At 32.8% G+C, this 18,635-nt stretch overlaps 1 long non-coding RNA gene across 1 annotated transcript; it reads left to right on the forward strand.

The window, feature by feature from the left end:
- The first annotated feature begins 15,422 nt into the window (after window positions 1–15,422).
- On the forward strand, window positions 15,423–18,065 carry LOC143070598 (uncharacterized). Its single transcript, XR_012976591.1, has 3 exons — window positions 15,423–15,526; window positions 16,358–16,417; window positions 17,577–18,065. It is a non-coding gene; the product is annotated as an uncharacterized LOC143070598 (long non-coding RNA).
- Window positions 18,066–18,635: the final 570 nt, after the last annotated feature.

Here is an 18,635-nt window from a genome sequence, read left to right on the forward strand (position 1 = left end):
CTCGGCCACATAAGGTTGACGTAACAAATTATTCTGATTTAACAAATTCCAAAATGGCACAATATAATGTTTAATAACTATACATACTAAATTATAGGGGGCAACCAATTGTTGTCCTCCTTCCAGTCAAAGAAAAAAGCAATTACACCTGATGAACCTGGTATGTATCATCTAAAATTGAATAATTCAATGTTCTTGTTATTACTGTTAGCACATCTATCAACTGAATGAGGTCCATGCATATAATCTCAGGGGCAGATCCAGCCATTTTAAAAATGTGTGGTTCCAACTATATATCCCTATTCAAATGCATTGATCGCCCAAAAAAGGGGGTTTCCAACCCTCGCCCGGAACCCTCCCCCTGGATCCGCCACTGAGTCTATAAATTCAAAAAACTCAACACTGACGCCCCATAGTCAAAATCAAAATCCTTGCTTATAGGTTGCACTTTGTAAATACAGCTGTTTCTCAAAACATGCCTCTTTTTGGGAGTAATTGAATATTCATAGAAAATTAATTTTGTTTACATACTGGTTCCCAGTTATGCTCTCTGTGTTCCATATCGCAGAGACAGAACTTGGGAATGTTACCAGTAAATAAACACGTGCATATTGTTTACATTGAAATCTGTGGTAACCTTTCATTTGAGGTAGGGGTAGTTAAGAAAGTTAGTGTAAGTTTAAACTCTGAGAAGTTCAGGGCATATAAACGTTGAAAATATGACGCACAGCCCTATATTTTGACCTTTGAAAAAAATTTTGGTGCATATGAACTTTCAATTCTAGGATAAGATTTTTTTCAAAACTTCATAGTAAAAGTGGTACAGTTTTAGCCGTAAAAGGAGTTCCTATGGGAAATTGCATTGTCAATATTTACAGAAATGCAACCTATATAGGGTGAAAAAGGGGAACATTCACCAAATTTGCTTTATTTCACAGATTTTAAAGAAACTAACTCAAATAACAAGTTTTATAAATATTTAATGAAGATTGATAGAGTCCTGGGCCTTAAATATGATGACTCAGCATAAATTCACAGTTTACAGTATGCATAGTTTACTTAAAGTCCTGGATACAAAATTAAATCATAATATTTGCATATTTGTAAGTTAAATTGTTAAGAAGTGCTTATATTTACTCTTCGCAGTCATTGAAACTCATAGATCCTTCCTGAATATTATTTATGGGGTATTTGTGTCCTTTCGATAACCCAAAAGTAAGCCGCAACACCTAAATCTGCTTTTTTGTCACCACGGCATAATAAATACAAGCTAGAAAAACAAAAATATCTCAAGAAAACTTACAATAGTGTGTTCTATCCTGAATATGTACTAAATATTCCAAATTGCTAGAAACAGCAGAATGATTTAGGAAATTTGAGGCCCCAGGGGCAAAAAACATAGAAAATTGCCTACCCCCTGGGTCATAAAACAAATAATTTAACTTGTAAATGCTTTGATTTTATGATTTTAAAGTTCTTGATATAGAAAACAATAACTATGCTTGGAAGTTATGCAAAAATCAGATGTTAGCAGTCATCTCTACAACATTTTAAGTGAATTTATATCTCAGACTGGTATCTGCATACATACAGCTATTGCAAATATGGCTTTGTTTGAACACTTCTAGTATATATAGTAGCTAAATTGTGTCAGATATATGGTTACAGATGATACTGTTGTGACAAAAATTCTAAATTGACCATTTGAGGCAGAAAATGTGTTCTTTAATTGACAAATAGGCATACAGTAAGATGTGGACTGGAGATAGAGGCTGGATTGGATACTTTATATAATCTTGAATGTTGTAATGATTGACTGCTAAACATTACATTTATGATATTCTGATATGCTTTCAATATGTTATCAAAACAGTTTTTAACAGGTTCTAGACATATTTTATCAGAAAATATGCAAATAGGGTAAGCTGGCAATAATAAAAGTCTTGTTTTCAAATTCTTTAAAAAATTGAAACAGGGGAGGGGGTATAAAATGTATAATAAAGAAAAACTTAGAGTATACACAGTGATTTCTTTAAGACTTTAATTCCGATAAATGAGTATTAATGTGAGAAAAACTGATTTTAGAGAGTTTTCTATTTGAATAAATGTCTGTATAGCATCTGCTTCAAAAAATTTATCTCTAGGTATCCATTCAATATCTAAAACATTTGTTAACAAAATACAGACTCAGCAATCACTGTTTAAGAATGGAAACTGGCAGACATGAACGAATTACCAATGCATGTGGTAAAAATGAAATATCACCTCGACATGAGAGGATATGTTAATATTGTAATTCAAATTGTATTGAAAATGAAATGCGCTTTCTTCTGGGATGCCCTCTTTACAATAACCTCAGAAGAGATATGACTGATTATATCAAAAAATACCCCAGTTTAGATAATTTAAATAGAAAAGATCTTTTTCATGGATCATGATTAATGAAGATAGCAAATTTTTATCTACTTTATGTGCATACCTCGATAAAGGCCTGCAACTAAGAAAATCAGAAAATTAGTTAACTTAAATAGTCTAATAGTTATCAAAATTATCTCCCCTTGACCACTGATCCTTTCCTCATGCATTTGAATTATTATTTTATGTTTCTTTAATCACTCTGTAATGTTTATGTCATGTTGTAATTAATGTTATGCTCTTAATGGGCCCTTTAATTTGGAAAACAAAAATATTGTATTGTATATATATTAAGGATTATGCACCCTTATGTTGATTCAATGCTAAACATATGGAAATTTTATAGAAAATCCACTACCTTTATCCTTGTACTCTCATGATAGATATAGGATTATTGCATGCAGTGCTAGCATTGATTTCATTAAAACAAGTTTTTTTTATGAAGTTAACTCGTTGGTTAAAACAAATAAAAATATGGACCAAATCAAGTACACCTTTTAGGGTGCGCTCGACTTTAGTGACTCAGCACGAGGTATTTCGGAATTTACAGGTTGATTAGAACTTTTTTTTTTTAAATAAACACTAGCACATCATAGAAAAGTGAGAGTGATCTATGTTTCAAATTTTATAACAAAAATGTCTGCATTAAAGGCTGTGGATTTTCTATAAAAAATCTTGGTTTATTCGCCACAAAGTACTCTTTTTCTATTAAATCCAATGGAACAGTAAAATAATAATGCTTTGCATCAAGTTTCCCCTTGGTATATGTACAACATAGCCTATTTCTATTTTCATTATATCTGTAGTTTTGAAGTTTGAAAAGTTCGTTCAAAAATGGCTAGTACAGGCAAATGAGAAGGGGTCATAATCCTTAATATAATTATTTACACAACTAGAAAACATTGACATCGCCAAACTATGTAATTGCGTTTTACCATTACCTGACTCCGCTATACCCAGGCCACACAATTCTGACTGTCCGTATACGGTAAACCACATTAAGACTTTCCCGTATGGATAACCTGAGACTGTTATAGTTATATACTGACCTTGTAAAGTGTCTATATAGATACATTATATTCTCTCCATGTTAAACTTAATCCTGTCCCTCTACCAGTCCAGATTTTATTGAAAAATCTTATTATTTGATAGACGTCACAAGAATAAGGTCAATAAGCAGAACTGGTAGCATCCAATACACAATTATAGATGGGACCTTTTACAAGCAAAATTATCTCCCCTTGACCACTGACCCTTTTCTCGTGCATTTGAATTATTATTTAATGCTTCTTTAACAGGTCGGGAACACTACCTTATATGGATATGCATAAATTAGCATACTTATGTCCTCGCACATGTAATTGTTTATTTACGGGTGACGCAATTTATTTTTACCTTGGTTTTTAATCAATCCAATAAATGAGTAAAAATGCAAGATGGACCACAACATGTTTACATCCAACAGAGAACACGTGTTATTTACTGAGATGCAACTCATTTTTTCATGCATTGCGGGAATCACAATTTTGCTTAGTTTTTCACTTTTTTTGTAACACATTTATAATTCGTGATATAAAGTGTTATTTACATGCTCAGATTATCGTACAGTGTTGTATATGATATGTGCAAAGAAAGAGTGTTTGAATTAGCCGATATATATAGCCATTAATATGATTGATGATGACACGGAGATCTTGGGTATTCGGTCACAAGAAAGCAACGAAACAAAATTGAAGAACACAATTACCCATAATACAAACAAACTAGTGTAAAGCTAGCCGTGTATAACAGTCGGTGATAATATTCACGAGGACGTCAACTTTCGTATAGATAGTTTAAAAAACTATTAAAAGGATCCTTAGAGTGTGTCAAATATCTGTTGGGGACATAAACATTTCCAAGTTTAAAAAAAATATAGGATAATGTTTCGTGTAATTCAAATCGAAGAAAAGTATTATTTTTTAATTTGTTTTTAAGAAACAACAAATTTCAACGTATAATCCAAGGAAAGGACAAGGTACGATAAGGCCCGTTTTTGCCCCCCCCCCCTTTTTTCTTTTTTTCTCGTTTTCTAAATTTTGTTTTGGAAAGCTACTTATCACGTTAAAATATTCCCTTAGGTTTGTAGTTTGTTTGGATGAACTTCAAAACCATTAATTTCAGAAAATGGGTGAGGTGAGGGGGGTAAAAGAGCACCAAAAACGCCAAAAGAAGGACAAATTACGATTTTTGGCCCTTGTTTCTTAAAATTTAATATCGTGTGCCTACGTGACTCGGAAAAATATTTGGCGATTTAGACAGCAGAAACAGTTCGCATGACATTGTAATAAAATAAATCCTGGGTCACGTTGGCGCAGGCACTAAAAAAAAAAAATGTTGTAAAACTTGTGACCTGCAAAACGAATAATAATTACAATTTTTGAATAATAACAGAAAATTAACTCCCCTCTCCTCATCCAGTTTCGAAAATTAGTGGTTTTGACTTTTCAAAACAGATTTGAAAAATAAGAAAATGTAGGGGGGGGGCAAAACAGACCTTATCGTGCCTTGTGCTTTATAGCCGATTATGCGGTATGGGTTCTTCTCATGGTTGAAGGCATAGCGGTTGCTTGTCATTACTTACAATAAACATCCACTTACTTTGAACTGTAGGTGGATAGTTGTCCCACTGGCAATCGTATCACAAACTGCAAAAGACATTTTTTTTATATTCTTATCTGACAATGTTAAAGGGACACTAGCTGTCAAATTCATGGTCACCGATTTGACTCTAATTCTCATGTTTGATTTATAACAATGTAAAACATTTATCCAATTTGAGTGAAACTATCAAAAGTCTAAAATAAACAGTTTACAGAGCATGGGGTAGATAATATATATAGGTTCGTTTCGATTTGACCTCAGATGACCATATAAGCGATGTAAACATAAATAAAGATATGAATAGATTAAACCAACACGTGCAATTTGATTTTTATAGGTCTGTTTGATTTGATTTTATAGATTAAAAATAGATGTTTCTCATTGTTTTTAACCGTATAAGAATGATTTTATGTGCATCGAACTAGTAATCAAATGATTTACCGTAGTTTCACTTTCATTGTTGACATTTTTTTCTTTAAGTAACCAGTACACGTACAATGCATGCGTTGTCAATCTCTAGCTAGGGGTTAAATTGAAGTTCGCATGAATACGGATTTAAAGAGGTCGACTCATTCACTTGCAAGTGAATTACCAATTATTAATGTTTCTTAGCGTAATTTGACAAAATTGAACCTTTTTGGCTGCAAAAAGCGAATTGTTATTTCACAATTTCACTATCATTATTGATTGAACAGAAAAAAAAATCAAACTTTAGATTTTTTATATATCTCGTAGCTAGTGCCCCTTTAAGGGACGACATCATAGGTTAAATTTTAGGATAAAAAAAAAACTTTATTCATATAGTTTTTTCCCCCTTTTTTAACTTAATTTGTGAAAAAAAAACTATTGACCTATACGAATATATATAAAATCGATGTCAATTAAACACAAATTGCAGTAATTTTGACCCCCACCCCAAACTAATTAAATAAAGTTTTTTACCCTTCTTTGATTTTTTTATGTCGTCCCTAACAAAATCTATAAGCATTGATTTTTGACATATTTCAGTATTTTGGACTTTTTTCTATCTCAAAGTGTTTCCTTTGTTCTGAAGGAAAGACGCAATCAGTTGTTGTTTCATTTTTTTTTAAGTATTTCAAAAGTTCCTTTTTTTTCTTTCTTTCTGATGATTTTTAACGGACTCGGACATTTTCCAACCTTAATGAAATAATTTATGATGTTATACATGTGTATGTGCGACAAGGACGTGAACTTTGACATGTTTTTCGAAAATTGTGGCGTTGGATCTAAACCTATTACATGTATATTACTTTTATTTATAGTTAACTTTTCACCGTTAAACCAATGATTGCTTCCTTTTGTCAAAGTTTAATAGATTGTGTCCATACCTGCCAACTGTCACTATCTGTTGGGGATTTCCCCCATGGAGGCTCCAAAATGGAAATAATGAAAGAGCAAATTTGTCCACAATTTCAAACAAAACAATTAATTTGACAATGGCTACAGGCTTGTATAAGTATTAAGAAGCCAAAAAAACAGCATCAACATGTATTTGAAGGTCCCCTTGAAGGTTTTGTGGAACTATGTGAGCCATTTTGCACGTAAAACCCCCATGGGTATTTGGAAAACTTGGCAGGTATGTGTGTCTTGGATGAAAAAATATCGCATTTGGTACTCATACCTCATCTTTTGTTTCTGGATACAAAGCACGTTTTGAAACACGTAGTGGGCAATATTGCACCCACTATAATCCATAGGATTGATATGATTGAAAATATTGCACATAAGTCAATATGAAAGCAGCCGACCGATAAAAGTTCCAAGTCATAATAAAAAGTTTACATATCAGTTAAGATAGTAGTGTTTCTGTGCCAGTTCTTAGTGTTTTTCGAGGTATAAATGTTTTTGAAATGTCAATATACAGGTTTAAGTCAGCTCAAACATGTGTCATACTGGACAGTGGTCACTGCATATCAATTTTTATTGCTTCACGCCGTGAAATTAATGCACAGGTACAATGCATAACAATGGGAAAAAAACTGTTTAACTACGTTTACAGACAAAAAAGAAAGTCGAATAGTGAAACAGTAAACAAAACTGTTTTTAATATGAGCATGCAAATTGAAGATTATGTTATATATTTTACATTAAACATATTCGCGGAACAATAACATGTATTCAAAGGGTATCCACACGTCTCAATCTCCAAAATCGGTTATCTAAAAATACTACCATCGCTAACATTTTTAACAATAAAAAACGTGGTTACCCTTCTATCGATAAGTGTCATGCCAAAAAATGACTTACATGTCCCCGTCTTTCCACCAACAATACGGTAAGGTCCACGTTTAATGGTCGCACATTTTCTTTAAATTTTAAAACTGATATAACTTGAAAAACAAACAGTATTATTTATTTACTCACATGAAACAAACCGGGGTGTGGTATTCAGTACATAGGAGAAACTGGACGATATTTATCTAAACGCACTCAAGAACATCTGTATCGTTTTAAAAGACCCAATAAATTAAAAAGTATCATTTACCAACACCTTAAGAAGCACAACCATCCTTTTAAATATTTAGCAGTTCAACCTTTAGAAGTAGTAAATAAGCAGCCTGGTGAATCGCATTCAAAGTTTGTACGATCACGGAAAATAATTGAATTAAATTGGATTAAAAAATTACAGACAGTTTACCCTCTCGGTCTAAATGATAATATCATGGGAATTGGTAATATATCTAGAACCAATTCCGTTAACATTTTGGATATAGTTTCTAAAACTGTTCGTAAAAAACGTTCTCACGGTCGTAGAACAAATCGCAATCAAAGAAAATTTCGGGCCAATCATACCAATATTTCGGACCTAATTTCTATTTCAAAAAACAACGGCAGACATTATCTGTTAACAAAACTCTGTTCGTTACCGGTTAATAAGTTAAATAAAATTTTGGAGGATTGCAACACAATTTCATATAGCAGTCCTAAGTATGAAATTGTTCAAATTATTATGGCATATTGTTATTCTAAATTATTTCCCAAAATTGATCGCCCTGAAGATCATAAAAAACATTTTATTAAAATTAAGTATGTCAATAAAGGCTTTGATTTTGTAAATATTGCCGGTATATTTAACGACCATTCTGTTAAAGAACAAATTCCTGGATATTTTGACAATACTGAGCTACCTCTTATTTGTTATATTTACAAGAAATCTACCCGGAAATTTGTGTTTAATTATAGTCAATTGTGTAAAGATGTTAATATCAGTACTAGTGAAAATACACCTACTTCATGTAATTGCAGTAATTCCGAATATATTTATGGCCCAATTTCCCATGTTATAACAGGAGATCTTAACATCGTTCAAGACCGAGAGTTAAAATCATTCCTCAGTAAAGGACCTAAATATCGCCCCCCGTCAATTATTAATTGGAATGAGTGTCGTAATATCATCCACGACTCACTCCATACTTACTGTATGAAATGGATAAAACGGGAAAAAGCTGACAAAAAATCTTTGGACTCTTTTTTTAATTCAGTAATGAAGATAGTTGATATACGTATTCAACATTTTAAAGAACATTTTACTATAAACAATAACAACAATAAACCTATTTCTCGTATCAAACATAAACTAAAAGAACTAGCCAAGGAATTTGTTTTTGTCCCTGCAGATAAAGCTGCTAATAATATTATTATTGTTTGACGTAAATTTTACATTGAGGTTCTGAAAAAGGAAATCACCAATTCACCAACATTCCAACTGACTCCATTTTCAGAAAACGAAATCTGTAACAAACATAAACTTTTAGGCACCGCTTTACAAGCAGAGCCAAATACAATGAAAGTCCCAACTATGTATTGGCTTCCGAAGTTACACAAAACCCCTTACAAATATAGATTTATTTCGTCTTCAAGCCATTGTTCAACTACTAAATTGTCTATTCTTCTTACCAGCACACTTGGTACAATTAAAAACCTGATAATAAATTGTTCAAATAAGGCCTTAGAAAATAGTGGAATAAATTACTTTTGGAGTGTCAAGAACTCGTTGGAAGTACTTGATAAATTGCATGCTTATATTGGTGATTTTGAATCTGTTCAAAGTTTTGATTTTTCTACCCTGTATACCACATTGCCCCACATTCTCATTAAGAAAAAATTCACACACCTAATTAAATGGGCATTCAAAAAATCAGAATGTGAATATATATGTTCAAACTCTTTTAGGTCATTTTTTAGTAGCAATAAACAAAAAAACTATGTTAATTGGACATGCTTTGATACTATATATGCCCTTGAATTTTTACTAGATAACATTTTTGTTCGCTTTGAGGATTCCGTATATCGTCAGATTATCGGAATTCCAATGGGGACTAACTGTGCACCCCTTATTGCGGACCTGTTTTTGTATTGTTATGAGTTACAATTTATGACAAAAATAAGCAAAGACCCATCGAAACAATATCTGATAAACAAATTTAATAATACTTTTAGATATTTGGATGATATTTTGGCTCTCAATAATGACGACTTCAGTATGTATATTAATGAAATTTATCCTGTTGAACTTACTTTAAATAAAGCTAATACTAACAATGACCACTGCCCTTTTCTCGATCTTGATATCTATATCACTAATGGAAAGCTGAATACTAAAATTTATGATAAAAGGGATGATTTTTCATTTCCTATCGTTAATTATCCGTTTTTAGATGGTGACGTTCCCTTGTCACCATCTTACGGTGTTTATATATCTCAACTTGTACGATTCGCTCGTGTATGTAACAATGTTTTAGATTTTAACGAGAGAAATTTATGTATTACTGAAAAATTACACCAGGGTTTTCGATATCACAAACTAGTCAAAACATTTACTAAATTTTATCATCGGTATAAAGACATCATTCGTAAATATAGCTCAACATGCAGACTTCTAATACGTTCAGGTATTTCACATCCAATTTTTTATGGTAATATTCTTTATAAAGCACAAAGGTGTCAGTATTCACCTCAGAAACTTACAAAACCTTTGAATAGACTTATTAAGAAGGGATATAATTACGATACTGTTGTCAAGTCATTAAAGATTGCATATTTTGGCGTTAATATTGAGTCACTGATAAGGTCTTTGCATCGGAACTAAACACATTTATTCTAAAAACAGTTGTTGGTATGACACGGGTTATGTTCTTCTCATATATGTTATGATGGTATGATACTAAACCCCTAACGGGAAGGATTGTGCCTGATGTTCATATGATGAAATCAATCTTTCAGTCAGTTTAGTTGAAGTCTGGAACTGGCATGTCAGTTAACTGCTAGTAGTCTGTTGTTATTTATGTATTATTGTCATTTTGTTTATTTTCTTTGGTTACATCTTCTGATATCAGACTCGGATTTCTCTTGAACTGAATTTTAATGTCCGTATTGTTATGCGTTTACTTTACTACATTGGTTAGAGGTATAGGGGGAGGGTTGAGATCTCACAAACATGTTTAACCCCGCCGGATTTTTGCGCCTGTCCCAAGTCAGGAGCCTCTGGCCTTTGTTAGTCTTGTATTATTTTAATTTTAGTTTCTTGTGTACAATTTGGAAATTAGTATGGCGTTCATTATCACTGGACTAGTATATATTTGTTTAGGGGCCAGCTGAAGGACGCCTCCGGGTGCGGGAATTTCTCGCTACATTGAAGACCTGTTGGTGACCCTCTGCTGTTGTTTTTTTATTTGGGCGGGTTGTTGTCTCTTTGACACATTCCCCATTTCCATTCTCAATTTTATTATCATATGAGGATCCCATACACTTTATTAGTAGACAGTTTTCCCACTAATTCCACGTGTTTTCAAGTGGTAACTAGTAAACTAGTAGTAGCCAACAATGCATTGTAGTAAGGGATGACATTAAAAAAATCAAAGAAGGATAAAAAAAACTTAATTCCAATAGTAGGGGTAGGGGGGTCAAATTGTTTTGTATAAATTGACATCAATTTTACATGTATCCTTATTGGTCAATCAATTTTTCTCAAATTAAGTTAATATTGGGGTAGGGGGTCAGTGAAAAAACTATATGAATTAAGTTTTTTTTATCCTTCATTGAACTTTTGATGTCGTCCCTAAATGTTATGCGCTGTATGGGCCCTTTAATTTGGAAAAATAAAATATTGTATATATTGCATTGTATACTCAACTCACCTATGACCTCTTGGTCACTCAAGATAAAACTATAGTCCCATGAAAAACGTGACTCAATCAATCTATACAAATGTCTAGTCATTAACTCTGGTTATATTACCTATGACAGGCGATATAGAAATTACTCTGCCGGTGACCCCGCTAAAAGCGTGCGCTGACAAAATGCAAAGAGTGTTTCGAAATTGTTTTAAAACAGATTTATAACAAGAGGTCTGGTCGTCACTTCTTCAATACAATCATTTACCAAAAGATCAGCAACAAATAGCTTGTGATACAAATTATGTATTATCAATAGCAGATTTATTGTTTTAACTAAATAACGTTTATCATTAATACATTGACAACAAAATCAAAATAATACTTATCATTCATATCTTTGTCCGCAACTTGTAGGGTTGTTAAACTTTGGTATTAGGAATAGTCTTTTCACTTTCAGAATGTTCCATACTAGGTTGAATGACAGAATGTATTAATTGTAAGAATACGAAAAAAAGCATCTAGAGCACTTGACTGCAATGACTTGAATGACTTGAACTACTATCAAACCACCCGTGCACGAAATTCTACCCGCATACTTTATATATCCAACCAAACAGACCTTTCTATAAATAGCTTAAACACGTGTACCTTTATATAACAACTAGTATCGATATATAATGTACAACTTTGATAAATATAAATATTTTTGTTTAAGATGTCAAAGAATTTGAGTTATTATTGCGATACACAGAAATCAGTCGCATTTATATAAAATATTTTCTCTGAGTAGTTGAAATCACTCGAAACATGCACATAAGTAATAGATATGTATTGTAAATATAGAAAATTCAATATTTTAATCAACAACAAAAAACCAAAAAAATCTGTATCATATACCCAAACGCCTGTATTTTTTGGTATAGACCCTTACGTACAATTTTAGTAAGTAGCCCTTTGTTTCATTAAGGTTTATGTACCCTTCTGTAGCCACTTTTGTACGAACTTTTCAAACTTCAATTGTATCAAAACTACAGATATTATGAATAATAGAGATAGGCCATTTTGTACATATTCCAAGGGGAAACTTGATGCAAAGCATTATTTTTTACTGTTCCATTGCATTTAATAGAAAAAGAGGACTTTGTGGCAAATAAATCAAGATTTTTATAGAAAATCTACAGCCTTTATCCTTGTACTCTCATATTTGGCAATTTGATGACTGATAGATATAGGATTATTGCATGCAGTGCTAGCATTGATTTCCTTAAAACAAGTTTATAAATGTAGTTATTGGTTAAGACAAGTATAAATATGGCCAAAATCAAGTACACCTTTTAGGATGCGCTCGACTTTAGTGACTCAGCACGAGGTGTTTTGGAATTTACAGGTTACTTAGAACTTTTTGTAAAAAATAAACACTAGCACATCATAGGAAATCAACTGAGTAATTTATGTTTCAAATTTTATAACAAAAATCTCTGTATTAAAGGCTGTGGATTTTCTATAAAAATCTTGATTTATTTGCCACAAAGTCCTCTTTTTCTATCAAATGCAATGAAACAGTAAAAAATAATGCTTTGCATCAAGTTTCCCCTTGGAACATGTACTAAATGACCTATCTCTATTACTTATTATATCTTTAGTTTTGATACAATTGAGGTTTGAAAAATTCGTACAAAAATGGCTACAGAAGGGTACATAAACCTTAAACAAAGAATGACCAAGGTACAAGTATCTTGTCTTGGGGAGGGATAAATCCTACATTGTGAAAAATCACCCTGATTGAAACAAAAAATCTCTGAAACTGACATTATCAATATGCTTGATTTCTAAATTGACAACACATTTGGTACGTTTGTATGACGTGATTTTCAACAAAACAATCAACATTCCCATGGGAACAAGATCCTCTTGTCGTCCATTTCCTTTATTCATATGAGGCTGATTTCATACATGAACTTCTTAGGCAGAGAAAAGAAGTGAGCAGTATCTTAAACTTTTCTTTATGCTAAATAGATGATGTTATCTCTCTAAATAATTAAAAATTTGGTGACTATGTTGAACGCAGCTAATTCAAAACCAACAATTACGACAAAAAAGAGATGATTTTGTTACAGCCACTATGTTCCGTCAGTTACTTTGTTCCGGCGAAACTTTTCTACTAGTTATTTCGTTCCGATGGAACTTTCCAACTATTTGTTTTATTCCGAGTGCAGTCGAAAAGTTCCGGAAAAAAGTAGCTAATTGAAAAGTCCCGGAACAATAATGTAGCTCGTTCCGAATATACCATGTACTTCATCCTTTTTGTAGAAAGAGGGGAAAGAATGAGTATCAGCATATATATAAGAGAAAATCATTAATTTACAAGAATACCCAACGCATTGAAAGGGGTTTCTTTGGGGACAAATATGAAAAAAATGCATGGAGAAATAATGAAAATGTATTTAAATTTTGATGTACTGAGGAGGGGGAAGAACAAGCTCCTCAGTCCAGCAAAATTTAAGTTGTATTTCATAGCTCACATAAAACGGAATAAGTTGCATTATTATGCAAATTTAGTATTCATATTACCCTCAAGAGAGGGAAGCATACCCCCTCCTCATGTGGGTCTTTGCATCAATTCTCCAAATGGAACTTTGTGACTGGTTGATAAGTTCCGTTGGAACTTTTGGGCTTATTTGTTAGTTCCGGTTTTGACTTATTTGCCAAAGAGGAACTTTGTGGCTAGTTGATAAGTTCCTTTTGACTTTTGTAATCAGTATCTTGGTTTCCCTTTGAAAAGTTCAAATATAATATGTTGCTCTTTTTCTTTGCATCAATTCTCCAAATGGAACTCTTTCTGCCTGATTGATAAGTTCCGTTGGATCTTTTGTGCTAGTTTGTTAGTTCCGGTTTTGGCTAATTTGGCAAAAAGGAACTTTCTAACTAGTTTAAATACTCCTTTGGAACTTACACAACTAGTCACTTTGTTCCGGTGTAACTTTTAAACCAGAGGAAGGACAAAGTAACTAGTTAATAAGTTCCTCCGGAACTTTTCGGCTAGTTAGTTCTTTCCGCCCGGAACTTTTCAACGTCGGAACAAAAGAGCATTTACAATTTCAGCTTCCTAATTGTGAACTTTTCATTTCTATGTAGCAACATTCCAGCAGCGCCTGCAGAGTATATATCTCCCAGTTATCTCTTAGTTATGTTAGGTTGCAATTACTGCCGCAAGGAATATCATGGTTCTATCATTGGTGTTAAAATGAAACTTTCCTCCTGGTATAACTTAGCATTGAAAAATTGTTGATTAATTCAAAGTCACTTGACCATGTCTCCTTTTTCATTGTCCGTACTTTTAAATTAATTGACAATTTTTTTCAAGTTGAGTTAAGTTTTCGGCCTAAGTTTTATTGATAGGAACTACTACAGTAAACAACGATAATTTGTATAAGAATTACAATTCTAACTGTACATATCAGTTTGTCAACCATTTTCATACCCTGTCCACTAGATCGTGGTCCAGGGACTGAATTAATAAGCAACAAGAAGATGCCCACGAAATCGCGGTAAAATTCAGGATTGGGCAAAGGTTGAGTTTTCAAATTTCTCGGCGGTACGTCAACTGAGCATGCACGGAAACGTATAAGACACGGATAGATCACGGTCTCCGAAATTGGATATTTTCTCAAAAGTTGGCGTTCTCTGTGGAAAAAAATATTGTTTCAAAGACAAATTAGAAAGTAAAAAACACTACATTTCCAAACGTCATATCATAAAAATTTCCGGTTTCAGAGGAGTTGCGTCTAAATCAAATCGGTCTCTCCCTTTAGTAGTATAGATGTTGCTGTCCATCATATTGGTTTTTTTTCTGAAATTTCAGTTATGCCGATAGGCGAGACATATCTCTGTGTCAACAGTTTATTGAACTTAACTTGGAGTTCGGTGTTTTTTTGTTATTCTTTATTAATTTGGTAAATGATTTTTTTCCAATTTCCAGTGGCAGATATTTGATTGGAATATTCATAACGAACTTCTATTCCTAAATGCTATTGCTATTTGCTTATGACGGGAAATTATACCACAAGGTTTTTATAATTCCAGGAAGGGTAAAACAATCTATAAAAATATAATATTTCTTTTATTATCAAATTGCATTGTCAAATTTTATAACACGCAATGATGCAATTAAGCCTTTTATGTTTATTTTTTTTCTCCAGTATTCTCACATTTGAAGTGTGCTGGTTGTTTTTGTTGCTAAACAATGAACGCTATTTGTCTTATTTTAGTTGTACTAGTATTTGGTTGTTATGTTCATAAGGCGGATTCAGGATCGTATACACTTAAACTTGGTATGTATGTTATCTTATAGGTTGATAGTCCTTTGTTAAAAAATATTCATCTTTAAGTTTCTTCTGTTACTTAATCTTACATCGGACTCGAACTTCATACCAAGTTTTACTGTGCGTATTGCAGTTTTTTTTTAATATAAGTTAACATTGGCTTGAGGTAAAGAGGAGTGTTGAGCACGTGTTGAGATCTCACAAAACACGTTTAACCCGATCGCCCGCATTGTTTTGGCCTTACTCAAGTCAGGAACCTCTAGCCTTTGTTGTCTTTTGTGTTTTTTAATCAGATTGGACCACAAAGAGAGGCGAAAGATACAAAAGGGATATTCAAGCTCAGAAGTCGAAACAAACTGATAATGTCATGGAGAGAAAAAAACATACCAAAAAATGCAGTGATCTCAAGTGCTGCGGGTTGATGAGCTAATCCTGTCGCTCCACATATGACACTCATCTGTGATTCATGCAGGTACACACACGGTGATAAGTATTATTGAATTTGGTACATCAGATTTTAGGAAAGAAGACGAGCCTGATTGTGGTTGCGATAAATGAGACATATATATCCGTCATAAAATGTTAAACAGATATTCTATATAACGGTCAACCAACTCATAGTGGCCGCGTCCATAAAGTTAAATTCAACACTTGGAACTCTTGGTTTTGATTGTTTCCTCGGTTTTATAGATAATTTTAGATACCATAAAAATAACTAATAAGAATGATAAAGTTTGATATCATATATAGTTTGTATTATATACCCTGATATTCTAATATTTATTCGTGTGTTTTCCTTTAAATTCTTGTTTGAACTTTCATGTCATTTTTGTTACACAGAAAACGCAAGTTTTGAAGATCTTCATAGTATGTTCAAGAAAATCAAAGGAACAGGAACAGGTAATTGTTATCTACCTTCTCAATATTTCGTTTTTTTGTGAGATTGGTCATTTTAAAGATTAATATTGCCATCTAGGTAACTCATATACAGGCTGCATATACATAATTTCTTTTTGTTATATCGGATGACACTGAAGTAATGTGTAACTATAATTTAATTTATTTGGTACACCTTTTTTAAAATAGGGATAAACCGATAAACATGCTTTATTTACAATTAAATTGTGTGCGGCTGTGTTTTTATGCCCCATCTACGATAGTAGAAGGGCACTATGTTTCCTTGTCTGTGCGTCCCTTCGTCCGTCCGTCTATCCCGCTTTAGGTTTAAGTTTTTGGTCAAGGTAGTTTTTGATGAAGTTAAAGTCCAGTCAACTTGAAACTTAGTTCACATGTTCCCGATGATATGATCTTTTTAATTTAAATGCCAAATTAGATTTTTGATTCCAATTTACATAGAAAATGATAGTACAAGTAGGGCATCTGTGAACTATGGACACATTCTTTGTTCAATATAATCTATAAGTGCAACTCTAATAAAATAATTTCATAATAGATTAGCGGTGTCCTACCTCTCCGAATAATAATTTGCTTCATGTCCTTTGAATGTTAACTATGGTTTTTTATGCCCCACCTACGATAGTAGAGGGGCATTATGTTTTCTGGTCTGTGCCTCCGTTCGTTCGTCCGTCTGTGCGTCCGTCTGTGTGTCCGTTCGCTTCAGGTTAAAGTTTTTGGTCAAGGTAGTTTTTGAAGAAGTTGAAGTCCAATCAACTTGAAACTTAGTACACATGTTCCCCATGATATGATCTTTCTAATTTTAATGCCAAATTATAGTTTTTACCCCAATTTCATGGTCCACTGAACATAGAAAATGATAGTGCAAAGTTCAGGTTAAAGTTTTTGGTCAAGGTAGTTTTTGATAAAGTTAAAGTTACATCAACTTGAAACTTAGTACACATGTTCCCTATGATATGATCTTTGTAATTATAATTCCAAATTATAAGTTTGACCCCAATTTCACGGTCCACTGAACATAGAAAATGATAGTGCGAGTGGGGCATCCGTGTACTATGGACACATTCTTGTTTTCAATTCTTTCATGTCACAAATATGACTATCATAAAAAAGTATATGAGATTTTCAATACTTTTTCTTACAGGTTTGAGTCAACATGACAAAGTATTTTCAGCCTTTGCAGCTTCTTTAACTGCGTCAAAAACTTTGGAATATGGTGAGATTGTAAAGTTTAACAAAGTTTGGACGAACGTCAATAATGATTATGATCCGATTACTGGAGTATACACAGCACCAGAACCAGGGGTGTACCAATTTTCATGCTCCGTAATGAATCAAAAAAATAAACAGCTTCGAGTTTACCTGTGGAAAAATAAGGAAAGGACAGTCGCTATTTATTCTGGTTCTACTGGTTATAATACGGGAACTCTAAATATGATATTAGATCTTAAAAAAGGCGACAAAGTGTACATTAAACAACACGCAGTTAAGGGACAGACATACATGTACAATGAATCTGCAAGCAACTTTAACATGTTTTCTGGATATCTAATTCACTGAATGGTATACGAATAAAATTTAACAAAATTAAACAATATTTTCATTATTTTCTATTAAAATTGTCAATTGGACAGATACTCATTGTTATTAGTGCTTCCAAGCTTTATAGACTTCTTTATATTTTCAAACGCCCGGCGTTAATCAAACGTTGTGATTTGCTTATTACAAGTAGAACAATAGATATTCGGATTTTATGTTTACACAAGGACTTTGTTTAAATGACAAATCTCATGGCAACGGATTCCAGGGAATTAATCATTTTCGTTCGGTATGGGTTTTTCTCTTTGCTGAAAGCATAACGGTAACCTGTAGTTGCTTATATATATAATTATGTCATTTGGTGTCGGCTGGATAGTTGTCTCCTTCGAAATCATGTGTCCTTTTAGTGTAATTTACTGGGCCTTTACTATTGTGAAATAATAAGGATTGTCATTCTGTCCCATTCTGTGAAAATTTCTTTGATTTAATTGCACATCCAAGCATAGTATTGGTCGCGTACTATGCATGGTTCGTTTTTGAGTCTTGAGAATCATACAGTAAAACAAAAGCAAAACACTTTTAGATATGAAAATAATGCTGACTCTCTATATTTCCAACAGCTCTTGCAGACAAATAACTTTAATTTAAAATGTACACATTTATT

Source organism: Mytilus galloprovincialis, chromosome 4, assembly GCF_965363235.1.
Source record: "Mytilus galloprovincialis chromosome 4, xbMytGall1.hap1.1, whole genome shotgun sequence".
In the NCBI taxonomy this organism is placed as follows: Eukaryota; Metazoa; Mollusca; class Bivalvia; order Mytilida; family Mytilidae; genus Mytilus; species Mytilus galloprovincialis.